Source organism: Falco biarmicus, chromosome W (assembly GCF_023638135.1).
Source record: "Falco biarmicus isolate bFalBia1 chromosome W, bFalBia1.pri, whole genome shotgun sequence".
Classification (NCBI taxonomy): Eukaryota; Metazoa; Chordata; class Aves; order Falconiformes; family Falconidae; genus Falco; species Falco biarmicus.
In genome coordinates, this window is record NC_079310.1 from 22,958,681 (window position 1) to 22,975,755 (window position 17,075).

At 42.1% G+C, this 17,075-nt stretch overlaps 1 protein-coding gene across 19 annotated transcripts in view; it reads right to left on the reverse strand.

Annotated features, from left to right (window-relative positions):
• LOC130141885 (erbin-like) overlaps positions 1-15,143 on the reverse strand; it is a 123,967-nt gene extending 108,824 nt beyond the window's left edge. For 11 of the 19 annotated variants that reach the window (XM_056323166.1, XM_056323163.1, XM_056323169.1 and 8 more), the window contains exon 1: positions 15,022-15,120. The gene's annotated coding sequence lies outside the window, so the exon portion shown is untranslated. Of the gene's footprint in view, positions 1-14,587; positions 14,895-15,016 lie in introns of those variants that run through there. The other 8 variants (XM_056323161.1, XM_056323164.1, XM_056323156.1 and 5 more) reach the window with 5 other exon arrangements.
• Between the last annotated feature and the right edge of the window lie 1,932 nt (positions 15,144-17,075).

Below are 17,075 nucleotides of genomic sequence, written 5' to 3' on the forward strand. Positions count from 1 at the left end.
GGTACACACCACAGGGTACCCTGTGGGTTTACCTGCAGGACCACGGAAAGGACACGAGGAGGCGGGATGGAAAACTTACCTCAGCCCTGGAGGCAGTTACATAAATTGCAAGGAAAAAAACAAATCACAAATAGCGGTTCTTCCAGGAAGGTTGCTGCTCCAGTCTCCCAGAGCGGAGGGGCTGATCTTACTCTCAAGTCTATGAAAAGGAATAATAATCCATTTTTGCAAGATATAACTGGGCAGGGCTGCTCTGCGCTACAGCAACTCTCTGCCCTGTTAGAGAATCCTATGACCAGGACTAGAAGAGCCCTGCCTCCAGCCAGGTAGAGGACAGGGACAACTGGGTTTACTGAACTGCGTGGATCCAACAGCCTGGCACATCAGACCCACAGGAGTGCAAGGCTCTAGTAGACACTGGTGCACAGTGTACTCTAATGCCATCAAGCTATACAAGGGCAGAACACATTAGTATTTCTGGAGTGACAGGGGGATCCCAACAGCTAACTATCTCGGGAGAAAGTATTTCAAGGACCCGAAAGGGTACCAGTGGGCTTTTAGCATAGCTGCCTTAGAGATGGAGGAAATTAAGCAGCTGTCTACCTTGCCTGGTCTCTCAAAGACCCTTCTGTTGTGAGGTTGCTGAAGGTCAAAGAACAACAGGTGATGATCACTACCACAGCAGTGCACCAGCAGCAATATCACACCAGCAGCAATATCACACCAACCATGACTCCCCAATTCCCATCCATAAGCTGATTCTTTGACTGGAGAGCCAAGGAATGATCAGCAGGACCCACTCACCCTTTAATACCCCCATATGGCCAGTGCAAAAGTCTAATGGAGAATGGAGACTAACAGTGGACTATCATGGCCTGAATGAAGTCCTCACACCACTGAGTGCTGCCATACCAGACATGCTAGAACTTCAATATGAAATGGTATCAAAAGGCAGCCAAGGGATATGCCACTACTGATATTGCAAATGCATTATTCCCAATCCCTTTGGCTGCGGAGTGCAGGCCACAGTTTGCCTTTACTTAGAGGGGCTTCCGGTACATTTGGAATTGACTACCCCAGGGGTGGAAACACAGCCCTACCATCTATCAAGGACTGATCCAGGCTGCAGCTCCAGAACACATGCAATACATTGATGACATCATAGTGTGGGACAACACAGCAGAAGTTTCTGAGAAAGAGGAGAAAATAGTCAAAAACCTTCTGAAAGCTTGTTTTGCCATAAACCAAAGTAAAGTCAAAGGACCTGCACAGGAGATCCAGTCTTCAGGAACAAAATGGCAAGATAGAGCTCATGAGATCCCAGCGGATGTGATCAACAAAATACTAGTTGGTGGAAACATTACTGTTAAGAAACAAACTCAGGCTTTCTTAGGCTTTGTAGGTTTTTGGAGAATGCACATTCCAAATTACAGTCTGATTATAAGCCCTCTTTATCACGTGACCCTAATGAAGAATGATTTTAAATGGGGCCCTGAGCAATGACAAGCCTTTGACCAAATTAAACAGGAGACAGTTCAAACAGTAGCCCTTGGGCCCATTTGGACTGGGCAAGATGTAAAGAACGTGCTCTACACCACAGCCAGGGAGAATGGCTCTACCTGGAACCCATGGCAGAAAGCACCAGGGGAGATTTGAGGTTGATCCTTGGGCTTTTGTAGTCAGGGATAGAGAAGATCTGAGGCCCACTATACTCCAATTGAAAAAGAGATATTGGCAGCTTATGAAGGGGTTTGAGCTACTTCGGAAGTGATCAGTACTGAAGCAAAGCTCCTTCTGGCACCCTGGTTACCAAGTGCTGGGCTGGATGTTTAAAGGGAGGGCTTCCTCTACACATCACAGAAGTGATACTACACCAAGTGGGCTGCATCGAGCTCATTATGTGATCAAATAGGAAATCCCAGTTGTCCAGGAATCTTGGAAGCGACCATGGACTGGTCAGAAGGCAAAGGTTTCTGAATGTCACCAAAGGCTGAGATAACAGATCATGCAACAACAATGGTGGAAGCAACCACCAGATGGTTGGAAACATACCCTGTGCCCCATGCCACTACCTGGAACACTATCATGGGCCTTGAAAGACAAGTCTTATGGCGACATAACACCCCAGAAAGAATCGAGTCAGACAACAGAACTCATTTCCAAAACAACCTCATAGACACTTGGGCCAAAGAGCATGACACTGACTGAGTATATCACATTCCCCATCATGCACCAGCCTCTGGGACTATCTAATGATTCAATAGACTGTTAAAGACTACATTGAAAGCAATGGGTGGTGGAACTTTGAAACACTGGGATACACATTTAGCAAAGGCCACCTGGTTAGTCAACACGGGAGGATCTGCCAACCAAGCTGGCCCTGCCCAATCAAAGCTTTTATGTACTGTAGAAGGGGATAAAGTTCCTGTAGTGCATCTTAAAAATATGCTTGGGAAAACAGTCTGGGTCATTCCTACTCCAGGCAAAGGCAAACCCATTTATGGGATTGCTTTTGCTCAAGGATCTGGGTGCACTTGGCGGGTAATGTGGGAAGATAGGGAAGTTCGATGTGTGCCTCAAGGGTTCTGGGTGAGAATAGCCAATGAACCGAATTGTGATGTGAATTGCTATACAACACTGTATATTATCACTTCTATGGTAGCTATGTGCCCATTGCCGCACTGAGCACCTTGTGGCACCCATCTCTGCCACTCTGGATTTGGGGATCTGAACCTGACTCCCTTTCAATCACCACATTATTAAAGAATGAACTTTGATGAGACCAGACCAGTGCAGCAGTAATGGAATCAGAACTGGCTTCAACATACAACAATCCAACACCACACACTATCTTAATTGCTGGCTGGAGTTAAACCACAACAGGGAGGAATACAAACATGAAGTTATGCAAAAAAACCCCAAACCAAAACCCAAAAACCTAAACACATACTTAGGTTCAGGGTCAATTCCTATTTATCAAGCTCTAGATTATTACAGATAGACTATCACAAATTAAGTAGACACATGAGGGAAAGAAAAAAGTTCAATTATTTCATGCTCATTTGCAAGGTCAACAGACACTTTGTTTTTTATTTCTTAACTAGACTGTGAATGCATTTTTTATAATTCCTCTCAAATATGCAGAAGATATCCTTTTGGAAACCACCTTAAGGAAAGAATTCACTGTCTCCAGATCCTGCATAGGTTAATCCCTATACTACATGGTTTGAAAGAAAGACACATTAGTTATCTTCTTGAATATAACATTCAAAGTAATTTGGGACTTCATATATTCTGCTGAGCTTTGTTTCCATCCTAGCACCATAAGAAAAGAAATTATCTTTCAGTAATCACTATTTCCTCTGATGTGCTACATGAAATACTTGTCAACCAGAAGATAAGCAGTTATTTTGCAGATTAAGGAGCAGGACATACAAATAGACAACTACTGGCATGAGAAAGTTTTAAAAACATCCTTAAGCAGGTAAGCTATTTGACACATTACCACTCCAATAAGCAGGCATCATACAGCAAGGCTTCTCTTGCAGAAGTAACAGTCACCAATACTGGCGTGACTGAAGAAGGAAAACAATGCACACAACTCAAGTATTCGTCATACAGTGCCTCTAAAATTCATTAAAGGAAACAGCAATCTAAACTCAGATCAAGAAGTTAATTTTACTTGAGACTATAGGAACTAGGATACTTTCCTCCATTATGGGACAACTACTCACTAGTGCTTTTCCACATCGCTCCCACTCTAATCTTTAGAAGCACAGTATTAAAGAGTCTTAAAATGCTGATATCAAAGCAAGAATATTTTTTTTTCTGTCTACCTTTTGCCAGTTTTCAGGGAGAGATGAGAAAAGGACCAGTAATTTTGTTACCCGCACTTTATGAGTGCGGGACAGCCAAGTGTACGTGGCCCCACGGCACAGTCACAAGACACCTTCACACCAGTGTGGTAAATTTCCCAGATTTTAGAATTATGAAACTAAATGCCTCCTGTTCTTCCATCCCCTGCCTCCTAAATTATGTTGCACCTTTAATCCCTCCACAACTGAAGGTAGTTCTGCATTACCCATCCAAGATTAAAGAGTAAAATATAATAATGTCACCCCACATTATCAGTTACAGATATTTCTAATTGCATCATTCTACTAGTGACAATACATAATATATGAACTTGTTTACTAATCACACCAACTGCCCATCACTTGTCAGTTTTCCATTCACAGTAGCCTTGGGGTCTAACTTGAAAGCAGAGCATCCCACATGCAAGCACTGTTGACCTACACATTTCAATCAAGAGATCCCTACTGACAATCAAAAATATAAAGCCACCAGAAATCCCTAGGAACTAAAGGAACTAGGTACAAAAGTCTGAAAAGCAAGTACTCTGGAAGGTAGCTTGCAGGGGAAGGAGAAAAAAAACCAAAAAAACCCCAACCAAAACCAAACACTACTTAATGCCCTCAGCAACAAAGGACTGAGCAGCTCCCCACTCCTTTCCCAATTTCAGTTCTTACTGCAGTTTGTTATTTCCCATCAATACAGCAATTACAAACTATTTTAGATAGGCATGAAATTCCCAGCCTACTGTCCAAAGTCTAGAAGTCAACATGCATATGGCAAAAAAAAGCAGGAAAGATAGAGAGCAGTACACTTTATATCTGCCCCAAAAAGAGACATAACTGGGTAAGCATTCCAGTTTTTAACTGCACTTTTGATTTTTATGGAATGATTACTAAGGAACAAATCAGTGATGAAGAAAAAGTTTAGATTTACTGTGATTGAGTAAGAATACTCTAACCCGGCAACTGGAACTCAAAAAGCAAGTGAATTCCCATTGTGCTTAATCTAAACTAGAGACCACTAAAGAAAGAGCAAGCCCTGCTTTCCCCTATTCACACCTGCCTTTTATTAAGTCTAGGGTTTGCTTAAACACACCATGAGCATGATCAGCAACTGACCCAAAAAGACTAATCCTGCAAGATATTGGGGGAGTTTTGGGATGGGTTTTTTTCCTAATTAATCAGCTTGTTAATCAACTCACTCACTGACTCTCAGTACCAAGTCTTCACAAATGAAGCAAAGGACCCACACAGGAAGAAGAGAGGAGGAAGCATACTGCCTACTGTTGAAGTAAATTCAGGAGATTCCAAGACTATATATTCAGTCACGGTCTTTCTAAATTAGGACTTCTTTAAATTAAAGGTGATAACTTTGTTATTGATCTTTTTCTCTTAGTATCAAAAAGAATCAACCAGTAAAGACAAGAAGTTTGAGGAGGGGTCAAGGGAACAATTTAAACAGAAATTAACCATGCCAAATCTCTCAGTCCTACAGGTACTTCAGGCAACTAAGAAGCAGCAAAGATACTCAGTCAGGTTAGTAAATAGTTATACTCCAGACAGTGATTACATCAGCAGTTTCAGTTCTGAACTCAATGCACAACACGAAGAAATATTTGCAGGATGTGGTCTTAAGTGGAGGACACTCTTGCTCAGCAAGTGCTATACGTATTTTTGCAAGAAGTCAATTACTTGCCTACAAAGCAATGCTTTACATCTAAAAAAGGCTTGAAGGAATGGAACTACAGTATACACTGTAGTAAAGTGAAGTAAAAAAAAAAAAAAAAGGACAAGAAAAAACCCCAGTGATTAAAGACTTATTTCTCCCCCATCCCATAACACTTTCTTTTAACCTGCTCCATCAGCAGGGCCATAATCTTTCCCTTAAGGCATCACAGACTGCTGCAAAAAACAATTCAGTAACACTAAGGTTGTGAAAGACTACAGGACATTTGAAATCTTGACGATACCACTCCCACAGATTTCTCACAGGAAAATCCAACAGAAAAGTTTGCCTGCTCCACTGCTTTTCTCTAGCAAGAGTAGCATTGCTAAAAGCACACAGGAATGCCATGATCCTCAGCACTTAAGCTTCGCTTCACTGCAGCAAGACAAAATAAATGCTCCTTGAAAAAGAGGAGCTCGCCCAGATAAATACAAATCTAAGAGTAAATTATTCTCATCTAAGTCTATCAAAATCTATTTTAAGTCTATCAACACTACAGGCTTGGGGAAGAGCAGCTGGAAAGCTGCCTGGCAGAAAAGGACCTGGGGGTGTTGGTTGACAGGCAGCTGAATAGGAGCCAAAAGTGTGCCCAGGTGGCCAAGACCACCAATAGCATCCTGGCTTGTATCAGAAACAGTGTGGCCAGCAGGACTAGGGAAGTGATTGCCCCCCTGCACTCGCCACTAGTGAGGCTGCACCTTGAATACTGTTTAGTGAAGGGCCCAAAACCAAACAAGGAAGATATTGAGGTGCTGGAGCATGTCCAGAGAAGGGCAACAAAGCTGGTGAATGGTCTGAAGCAAAAGTCTTATGAGGGGCAACTGAGTGAACTGGGGTTGATTAGTGTGGAGAAGAGGCTCAGGGGGGACCTTATTGCTCTCTACAACTACCTGAAAGGAGGCTGTAGGCAAGTGGGAAGGAGGTCTCTTCTCCCAGATAAGAAGCAACAGGACAAGAGGAAACAGCCTCAAGTGCCAGAGGAGGTTTAGATTAGATATTAGGAAAATTTTCTTCACTGAAAGGATGGTCAAGCATTGGAACAGGCTGCCCAGGAAGGTGGTGGAATCACCATCCCTGAAGGTGTTTAAAAAAAATGCATAGATATGGCATGTAGAGACATGGTTTAGTGGTAGACTTGGCAGTTCTGGATTTACAGTTGGACTTTATGATCTCAAAGGTCTTTTCCAACCTAAATGATTCTATGTTTTTATAGTATTTCTATTGTTTACTTTTTTATTTAGATTAAACCTCTGGTACTGGACCCAAAACATTAAAGTCTACATTAATAACAATACGTGGGAAGAACAGGATTTTCTAATAGCCATAGAAAGCTCCCTTCCCCAGAACACATCATTCAGAAAAAAGTATCCTAAAATAAAAGGCACAAATAAGATGTATTACAATTAAATAATAGTATACTAATAGTAAAGCTCTGATCATTTCTCCCATATTAAATCTCTGATCTTATCTATCAGAATCAGAGCTGGATGGTTTGCCAAATTCAGAGTTCCAATTGATTTCCCCTTCCTGTCACATTCCCAGAAAGGACAGAAACTCAGATATAACCATCAGTCCTTAATTTTTACCTTGTTTTTAATAGTTTTCCAACATCCATATGTGAACCAACAAAAGTGACCTTAAAGTAAAATTCTAGGTTTATTCCAAATATTATTTTCTAGCATTCTTCGCTTGATTCCCTCTGCCTGTAATTCCTCCCCAAAAAAGATATCGACTAAAGAATTAATGAACATTCTTCATTACTTATACATGATTATTTATTCTAGGTTTACTAAAGCACAACTAAAATTATATAGAGGCTGGATACCTATGAATCAGAAAGCTGTTAGCTTTTGAATTTTCTTCCTCAGTAATGAACTTTATTGCCAACCAAAAAAAAATTATAACACACCTCAGAATTTAAATGACCTGCAGCTCAAGGGTTAACATCACATATGATTATGTGACCAGAAGTAACCCAAAATGACTACATTCTCCTAAAAGGAGCTAACTACCAAGCTGACATTCCCGGTCACCACAGATTAATTTGCCACAGCAAGCAAATGGACCAGCAGCAGGCTATCAGGGCACGTGAACAGCTATCTGCACATCCATCGCCTCCTTCAGGTACACCTACCAGTGTGGCCAAAGTAGAAACTAAGTAAATTCAACACCTGCATGTAATACTCTGTAGCATAAGTATGGAAGGTGAATATTTACAGAGCATTTAAGTCGTGAAAGAGACTGCCATACTTTTCAGTCTACTTTTACTGAAAAAAACCAGGCCTCAATCTTGTAAATGCTTCTGCAGCCAAGCTTTTTGTTTGTTTTAACCACAAGCATGCATAAGCACATGCAGATTATTAGAGTATAGCATTTCCCCAGAGGAAACCCCCACACACACTATATTTTACATTAGTATAATTATTTAAGAGTTCTCTGATACCCAGTTTCAAATATAAACCTCCATCCTATCTTCAGGGTTACCTGAAAGTAAAGACGGAAGACCTGCAGTAATTGATCAAATTGCTGACAATTGGGATCATCATCTAAACTGTCATTTCTCCCCTCAAGGGGGTTAATTCCAGGATGACTACAGTCACACGTGGGGAAAAAGAACTGCAGTTCTCAAACAGTTTCTTTACAGCCTCCCACACATCTTCCAGACAAGCCTGGAAACACTTTCCACCATCCAAACACTTAAAATTATATCCATAGTAATTCTGGATGACTGAACCTGTGACTGACATTCATAGGCATCTGGCACTGCAGTTCAGACATTTGTTTAGATATATTGATGCAACTTGAAGCATCTATGCCCTCTCCTCTCCATCCTAGGAGGCTTTGAAAGTTTTAGAAGATATGTACTGAAAAACTCCAAAGACAAGGAGGACAAGGAAGGCTGAAGAATTTCTGCAACTGTACTAAACTTAGACCCCACAATTAGGGGACAGAGGACTATGGAAGAACATGAAACTTTTCTTCCAGAACTTTCCCTACACAGGTGCTACAGGAACTTCCCATGCCAACTAGACCTGAAACCTGATGAAAAGGCTCTAAAGGCAGCAGCAAGACTTAAAGCACAAATTTCAGACACCAAGACAGGTACTGTTTTTCAACCACCCTTCTGCAGCTACCTTTAACAAACTAATAGAACTTCAAATATTTTTAATTCAGTTATTAACATTGGAGATTTCCCCACCAAGGAGAATAAGCCCCTGGCCACTTCAGAGGGAGATACCATCCACTTCAAGTTAAAGTTGTTTTAGAAATGTTTTATTTCAAGTATTTGTAACTTTTAGTAATACTTCAAACCACTTCAGAGCTCCTTTACTCCTAAAGCTAGCCACAGACAACTGACACAAGTAGCAGACACTGAGCACTAAAAACTCACAGAAAGACAACTACACCCCAAGCATCTACTTCAGAAGTACAATTTGAAGTTCAAGAGAACACAAAGCTGGACACATAAAAAAAAAAAAAAGTATTTCCTTCCTAGCTGTTCCTAGAAAGGAAATTTTACTCAAATAGCTGCAGTCTCCTCCACTGGAAGTGTGAGAATCCAAAATAGTCAGACAACTCACTACCCAGACCACGTTTATGCATCTCTGCTCATTCCACCCCAGCCAACTTCATGACGGGGTCTACAAGACATAAAGCATAGCACTGTACATGTTGAGCTATACAAACCTGGAGAATTCAGTGTACTTAAACTTTTGTGATTGGAAAGGGAGCTCATGTACCTAGTGAATTCTTAACTGATCACTCTGAGGATACAGATTTGCAGTTTCTTCCAGTTATTATTCTCACAGTGTTCATCTAAATAAGAGAATCTGAAAGAATGTTTGCTTTTAACAGTTTTACTTTGCATATAACATAGCTTTATACTTGCAGAATTAAATTTTGTTTCACACTTTTGCATAAGTTTCAGAAACCATAGCTCTATTTACAAAAGATTTGAGGGTATATAATATTGGATATTTTAAAACTGAGAAGCTATAAAAGAAGTTGTGCATTTTGGAATCACCTTCTTTCTGGTAGCTTTACTATTTACAGGGACAGAAGTTGTCCTTACTATCATAAGTAATCTTTAGGGTCTATACTGTGGCTAATCATTGGAGAGATATGGAACAGAGAAAAGCACAAAGCATTCCCCCACCTTATTTAATCAACAAAGTTGTGCAAAAGACTTGTTAACTAACATTTTCTTGGCCATGCCAAAAAATAGGACAGAAAAGTATGGCTTATCCTATTCATTATCTACCGAAGGGGATAATGAGGGGAGGAGAGTACACACTATCTTTTCTAACAAGATTCAGCCTTCAAATGCAAGAAACTCTAGAGGCTTCTGACATTATTACAACTTCCAGGACAGCCACGGCAGCCAAGATAGTTCATATTGTCCCCAGACTCCGCTTACTTATCACTCCTTGTTCCTATATATAACAATCACTTAGTATCAAGTATCTACAAATTAGTTCTGTATCCAGAACTAATCTACTTTTCAACTTAAACTACCTTAGGGAAGTTAGTCACAATGCTGATGTTCTCCAACATAAGTACACTTCAGTTTGGCTTCATTAAAATGAAGAGGTTTGTTTAGTGTTATTTCTCAATCATCCAAAGTCACAATGTATTTTTAAAGGTGGAAGGTGCAATTTAATGTTGAAATATCATGCTCCTGTATCACCTTCAGGGGAAGTACAAGTGAAACTAAACAAAGAGTAATAAGCCAAATGCTCATTGAAATTTAAGCATCATAGAAGTACTTGAAAAAAAAACACTGGTAACTAATGAGGAAGAAAAGCAGAAAGAACAAAATTATCCTAATTGCCATATAATAAAAATACTATCAATTCCAGTGTAACAATATTCACTTTTTCCATTTTTCTTACGCAGAAGATGAAATTTATAAATCTCTCCTAAATCAGCATCCTCACTCTCAAAACTTAACATTTATAAGGTTTTACTCACAATACATGAACACTGTATTCTTAATTAGAAAGGCTGTATTTCAGCAATTGTTTTACAACAAAAAAAAAACTTCAGAAAACCCCATACCAATCTTGTCATTACAGCAGTCAAGTTTCTCTCTGTATCACCTGTTCCCTTATGATCTTAAGCTCAGTAGAACTGCTTAACAGTTAATTATTACTGAAACATCCTAGGCAGTATTATTTAGGTCCATTAATTTTTACTGATATTTACTCAGCAGGAGATCATGTGCCAGCTGTGTTGATACAGCAGGCTCTGCGTGCCACCTTCACAGTTGGAAACTGCAGTGGCACACTGCAGCTGCTCCAAAAGATGAAGAGAACTGTAAGGATTACGGTAAATCCATGTTTGAAGCTTTGACAAGCTCCCACCCTGCCAAAAAAAGTATTTCTTGTCCAGAAGTGGACTAGAGTCTGCCATGTGAGTAACCACAGAACTGTTCACAAGTTACCCACAACACTAAAGTTCCTAACACTAAGTTCCAAAGACACTAAGCTAGTACTTTAATAGGTTACCACAAATATTGCACTTAAGTGTGAAAAAAAAATTATTTATGGACTATTTACTACATAAACTGATAAACATGTTACCCTTAATGTTTTCATTCTGATGTGAAAAGTGTTGTCTGACATCTTGTTTTACCTAAAAGTTGACAAAGGTAAAATAGTGAGGCTTCTAAATCTTCATTTTCTAGATAATTCACATTTAACTACCTATATCACCTATCAACATCTGTATGCTCACATAGGAATACTATTTTCATATTGTCCTGCTTCCAGCTGGGATAGAGCTAGTTTTCTTCCTAGTAGCTGGTGCAGTGCTGTGTTTTGGATGTGGTATGAGAACAATGTTGATAGGACACTGATGGTTTTAGTAGTTTCTGGGTAATGTTTATACTAAGTCAAGGACTTTTCAGTTCCTTGGGCCCTGCCAGCGAGAGGGCTGGAGGGGCACTGGAAATTGGGAGGGGACACAGCCAGGACATGTGACCCAAGCTACCCAAAGAGGTATTCCATACCATATGACATCATGCTGGGTATATAAACTGGGGGAAGCCAGCCAGGGTTAAACCATGACACATATCCATAAGAGTAGCTTTTCCATCAACTAGTTACTCGTTCAGAATAGGTTAGATTTGTAATTCCTCTATGTGGAGTAAATGTCAGACCCTCCTTTAGCAGATTAGGTTATTCCATAGGGAGAATCTACAGAAAAGATGACATATCAAACGTTTAATCTTTATGTAACCATTTTCCCTAGAAGATTTTCCTTTTTGCTTGGGAGCAGGAAGGATGACAACAAAACAAGAAAACAAAGCAGACGGCCAATGATTCATTACACTCCTACAGGAAAGCTGAGTTGAGGAATTTGCTTCCATCCCCTTCTATTTTTAGAACCTACAGTAACATGGTACCTTTAACGTATGTTACACATGTGCAAGCCTTCCCTTAGCTTTGATGTTCCAAGCATTGCACTCTATGCCTAGGACCACAGACTCTAAACAAATTCCACTGAAGACAAATCATAACATTGTTTTCTTATACCACCAGCTTAATACACTAGGCAACTTTCAATCAATAACACTTTCTCCATGGAGTCCCCTAATCCATTCTATATAAATGTGATGTGCAAACAGATACCCTATTGAGTACTGCATTTATACCAAACATTATCTACTCGGCAGCTTATTCATAAGACAAGTCTATTCATATTTATACTAATATGAAAATCATTCTCATGATAATCATACTCCATAGTATGCCATATGCTGCAATTTCTCTTTGCAAGTATACTTACTTAAAATTACCAATGTTTATATGAGTTTAATTTAATTCACGCACAAGAAACAGCCAGGTCAAAAGAATATTTCCCTAATCAATCAACACATACCTATGAAAGTGTTGTTTCAAACAACATGAGCTACCATATGTATACTTAAATTATTTTATTCATAATATGACTATCAACATCATCTTGATTTTTAGTGGAGACAGTTCATCTCAAGAAAAGAACGCACTCCTTCATAACTCCTAAACTATATTAATGACATGAATGGAATTCTACAATATAACCATTAGCTGTAAAAGCAGTACTGAATTACACTTTAAACATTACAAATGGCTTTATCCACAGCTACCATGGTGACAAAACACCGATGTAAAAACTTGTGGCTCCACTAAAAGGATCTATTCTTCTACACAACATTGAAAAATATGAAGTGCATCATGAAAAATGCAAAAGGTCTAAAAAGAAACAAAAAATTGCATCCATTAAGAACATAAGGTTTACAACTAAATTTGTCATTGCTACAATCCTCCCCCTCCCCCCCCCCCCCCAAAAAAAAACAAAACAACAAACCCAACCAACCACAAACAAAAACCCAAAACCTAACACAAACCAACCTCAAGTGATCATTAAGACTGCTTTGGAAAGTGATCATTAAGACTGCTTTGGAAAGTGATCATTCTTTGTAAAAGGATTACCCCATTTAGACTTCATTGCTTTTCTGCCAAGCATCAGCCATATAAGGAAACTGAAGTTCACTGCCATTTATTTTGTTCAGCCCTTTCAGATGTCTACTAAAAATAACCTTTATTGCTGCCTGGAAAGGTAAGTCTATAAATTGCAAGCTAAATCATTTACTTCTTATCAGCCATAGAAGCCAATTTAGGTCAGTTAAACGTTAATTTCTTTCCCTCACACTATATCAAACAGATGGAGCTGGATTAATAACTTTCCTCACACACTACGTTACTTGGTGCTGTTAAAGAACTACATATGTAGGAGTGTTAAAAAAATTTGCATAAAATTACTTTGTTCGAGTCTCACAAATACCAACACATCTCAGACACTTGAGAGACTGAAGCACACACATCCTATCTGACCAACATGCTGCTTTTGAGTTTGTCAAACAGGAACAAAAATTTAAATAAGCTAGTACAGAACTATGGCTTCTGGCTCATTTTTAAAGTTCACAGTACAAGAAATTCCTCGCCTTCATGAAAAAAAAACTAACCAATAATTGCCTCTGATGCATGTGAAATGAATCTGTGGTGAGTAATACTGCATTCACTACATACAACTAGTTAGTTGGCATAACAAGCACCAACAGTACAAAACCTTACATCAAAACTTTGCATTTAGTTTCCCCCTCCAACGGCCTCAAACAAAACTCCTTTAAAAAAAATGATAAAGGAGAAAGTGGTCACCAAAACCAAACACCATGTTAACTCAGAGGTTCAACTACATATACTTTTAATAAGTCAGACCACTAGCTAGCTTGCTTTTTTAAAAAAAAAAATGGAGGTTAAGATAAACGTGCAAGGATCAAAATACAATACAGACCTCTCCTATACAAGCTGAAAAATATGCAGTCCAACTCATCTTAAGGACAGAGATAGGGTAGAGGGGAGAAAGAGAGGTGGTGGCAGCAGTGGAGAGGAAAAACTACATTTGCAGAGGAATACGAGGGTACATTTTCATAAAGAAATTTAACAGCTACCTTGAAGACGACCAGCTAGATATTCCAGAACACAAAGTGAAAGACCAACAAAGTGAAAGGCAGATACAGGGAGCGCCAAGCCTCAAGATCTTTCAATTAAATAAAAGAGACTACCTCCTTTACAACTTTCTTATTTTGTAAGAGCTTAATTATACTTGCAGGGTTATCGATCATTTCGGAAGGGAAGGAACTGAAGTACGGTCACAGAGTCCATCAGTTTCAGTTCAAAATGAACAAAGAAACTTCTGTGTCTGAGGAGCTTAAAAACTTTCGATCTCCCCAGACTCTTTCTTCAGCCTCCATGATTAGGTCCATAGAAACAGCATTTCGGCAAGAGAGAGAGAAACACAAAGGACAGCTAAACTACACAAGGCAGAAAACACAAAAAGATAAAGCCCAAAACCAGGATATCAAAGCGAAAAGTAAACTTCCTTTTTCCCCACTTCCTTAGCAGAGGAAGGATTTTTCGGTTGTTGTTGCTGCTGCTCCCCAAGCCTTTACCATTTAATTTACCTTTGTCAAGCACCTAAACCAGGTTCAGCAGGCAGGAGTTTCTTCCGACCCCAAGGAAATATATTAAATCAAATCGAATTTTCTTCTCGTTTAAGGGGAAGGGGGAGGAGGAAGCAACAGCTTTGGACAAGGACGGGGGTGGTTGCGGAGCGTGCGACGTGCGAGGACGCCAGAGGAGCCGGGCTCCTTCCGGCCCCTGCCGCCGGCAGCATCGGGGTCTGCTCCGCTGCCGCCCGACTGAAATAATACCCGGCATCAAGACCGCAGCGTTCCCCGCCACCGCCCTTCGCCCGCCTGCCTCCCCAGCGCGCTCAGCGTTGCTACTCCACCCCCAACTCCTCACCCCGAACCGCGTTGCCCGGGAGCGGCGGCCGCCGCCGCCTCCGCAGTGCCGCCTACAAGCCTGAGGGGAGCGGGATGACTTCCTACCTCACCTGCCCGCACTGCCGCCCTCTCTCCCCGCCTTCTTTCGCACGCTTCCCTCTTGCTCCCTCCGATTCAGCCTCCCACTCCCCGGCCTCAGCGGGGACCTGGAGAGACGGCAGAACTATGGAGTAGAGAAATACCCTGGGCGGGAAGGAACGGGGACGGTAAGAAGACGCCACAGCGCACACCGTCACCCAGGCTAAGGGAGGTACCGCAGCGGCGAGGGTGAGGAGCGGGAGCGGGCACGCGCAGCGCTCACGCCCACACCGATCACAACAGAAGGAGGAAAGGAACGAGCGGATGCCGCCACCGCCAGGCCTCACTAGCTTCCGCTCTCCCTGCACTGATGAGGATCTGAGTAGCAGCGGAGGCAATCCCGAACCAGGAGCGTCGTGAGGAACGGGCCACTGCAGCCAATGACGCTCAGTGGGGGGCGGGAGTACGCTGTTGAGGAATGGAGCAAGGTGGGAGCTTGGGAGTATTGGCGCGGAGAAAAGGGGCCGCGGGGCAAAAGGCAGGGAAGGGGCGGGGGCGTGAGGGGGCGGTGGGGGCCTGGGAGAGCTAACCCGGAGAGGTGGGAGTGGTGCGCTGCGCTGGGGATGTGTCCTGGGGCTACGTAACGGACCCTCCCGCCTCTGCTTGATGGGCGGCGCAGGCCAGGCCGTGGCGGGTGCCTGCGGAGCCTTTCCTGCCCCGGTAACCTCATGGAACTGGGGGACCCCTGCTCTAGGGTGTAATAAGTAACTCAAGGTAATTTGCTGATCAACCAAGTTAAGCAAGAGGAACGAACCCATTGTGGTGGTCTTAAGAACTTCCTATTTAACAAGAAGAGACATGTCCACAATGTTATCTTGCTACACCAAACATGGGAACGCCCTGTCTGACAAGAAACCACGATAACAGAAGCAGCAGAGGGGCTACTGAAGGTGTCAGAAGCGACCTCGGGGAAGATAAAAAGAGCTGCTCAGTTTGCTTGAATTTGTGTGCCGTTGGTGGAGCAGGAGACTCCCCGGCCGCCCAGCGCTGTTTTGCTTGTTGCCGCTTGCTTTAATAAACTAATTTGGCTCAATTGGCTCTGGCCCTGACCAGTTATTATCGCCAACATATATAACAAATTTGGTGCCGTGACTCGGATAGAGGCAATCTGGTGGGAAGCCCCATATGGGGAGGCACCCCGCTGAAATTCAGCGGCCCTGAGTGGGTGCTATCGCACCACATCCTCTACCGACGAACCCTAAATTCGACAACAAGCAAAAGAAAGCCAGCAAACCCTGTAATCTTTGTGCACGAAGCCCCGGATGAAGACGCAGGAGTGCGTGAGTATAGGCCGGTGATCCGTTCAGTTGGGGTTGAGTATCCCGGAGTGTGCTGTGTGAGATGTCCAATTGCGGGCGAAGCGAGTGCGAACCCCTTAGTAGTGCAGCTCCCATACCCCGTGAGCGGCTGGGTCACAAACGGGGGGCAGCGAGTGTGTGTGTGAGAGAAGGTACTCCGGAAGATGGGACAGAGGAAAAGCAAGCCCTCTGTTCCCATGGGTGGGGGACCCCAAGTTAAGCTCCCCCACATACCACCAGATAGTCCATTAGGTTTAATGAGTAAAACCTGGGATGCTTTCCCCTCTAGGAAAGGGAAAGATAAGGCAAAAATGATATATTCTTGCATGGAAAAATGGGGTGGCACGCAGATCAGGGGAGACCACCTCTATTGGCCAGGTTTTGGATCTTTTGAGGATTGGATTTGTCAAGCTCCGAATATATATGTGAATTCTAAGGAACCCTTTAGTCTGGAGGAAAGCGAGTATGCTTCCTTATGGATAGGGTCTGAAACTAGGGCCCTTTTGTTCCCGTTAAAAGAAAACAAAGGGGGGGGAAAGAAGAAGAATAATAGAAGTGAGGATGAGATCCCTACCTCTCCCCCTCCGTATATACCTCCACCACCACCACCCCCAGCCCTTACCACCTCCCTCACTCCCCTCCCGCTGCTATCCAGACCCTTGTGAAAGTGTTAAAGTATTGGGGTGAGTTTGTACAAACCCCCGTACCCCCTCGAAGGTGCGGCTGAG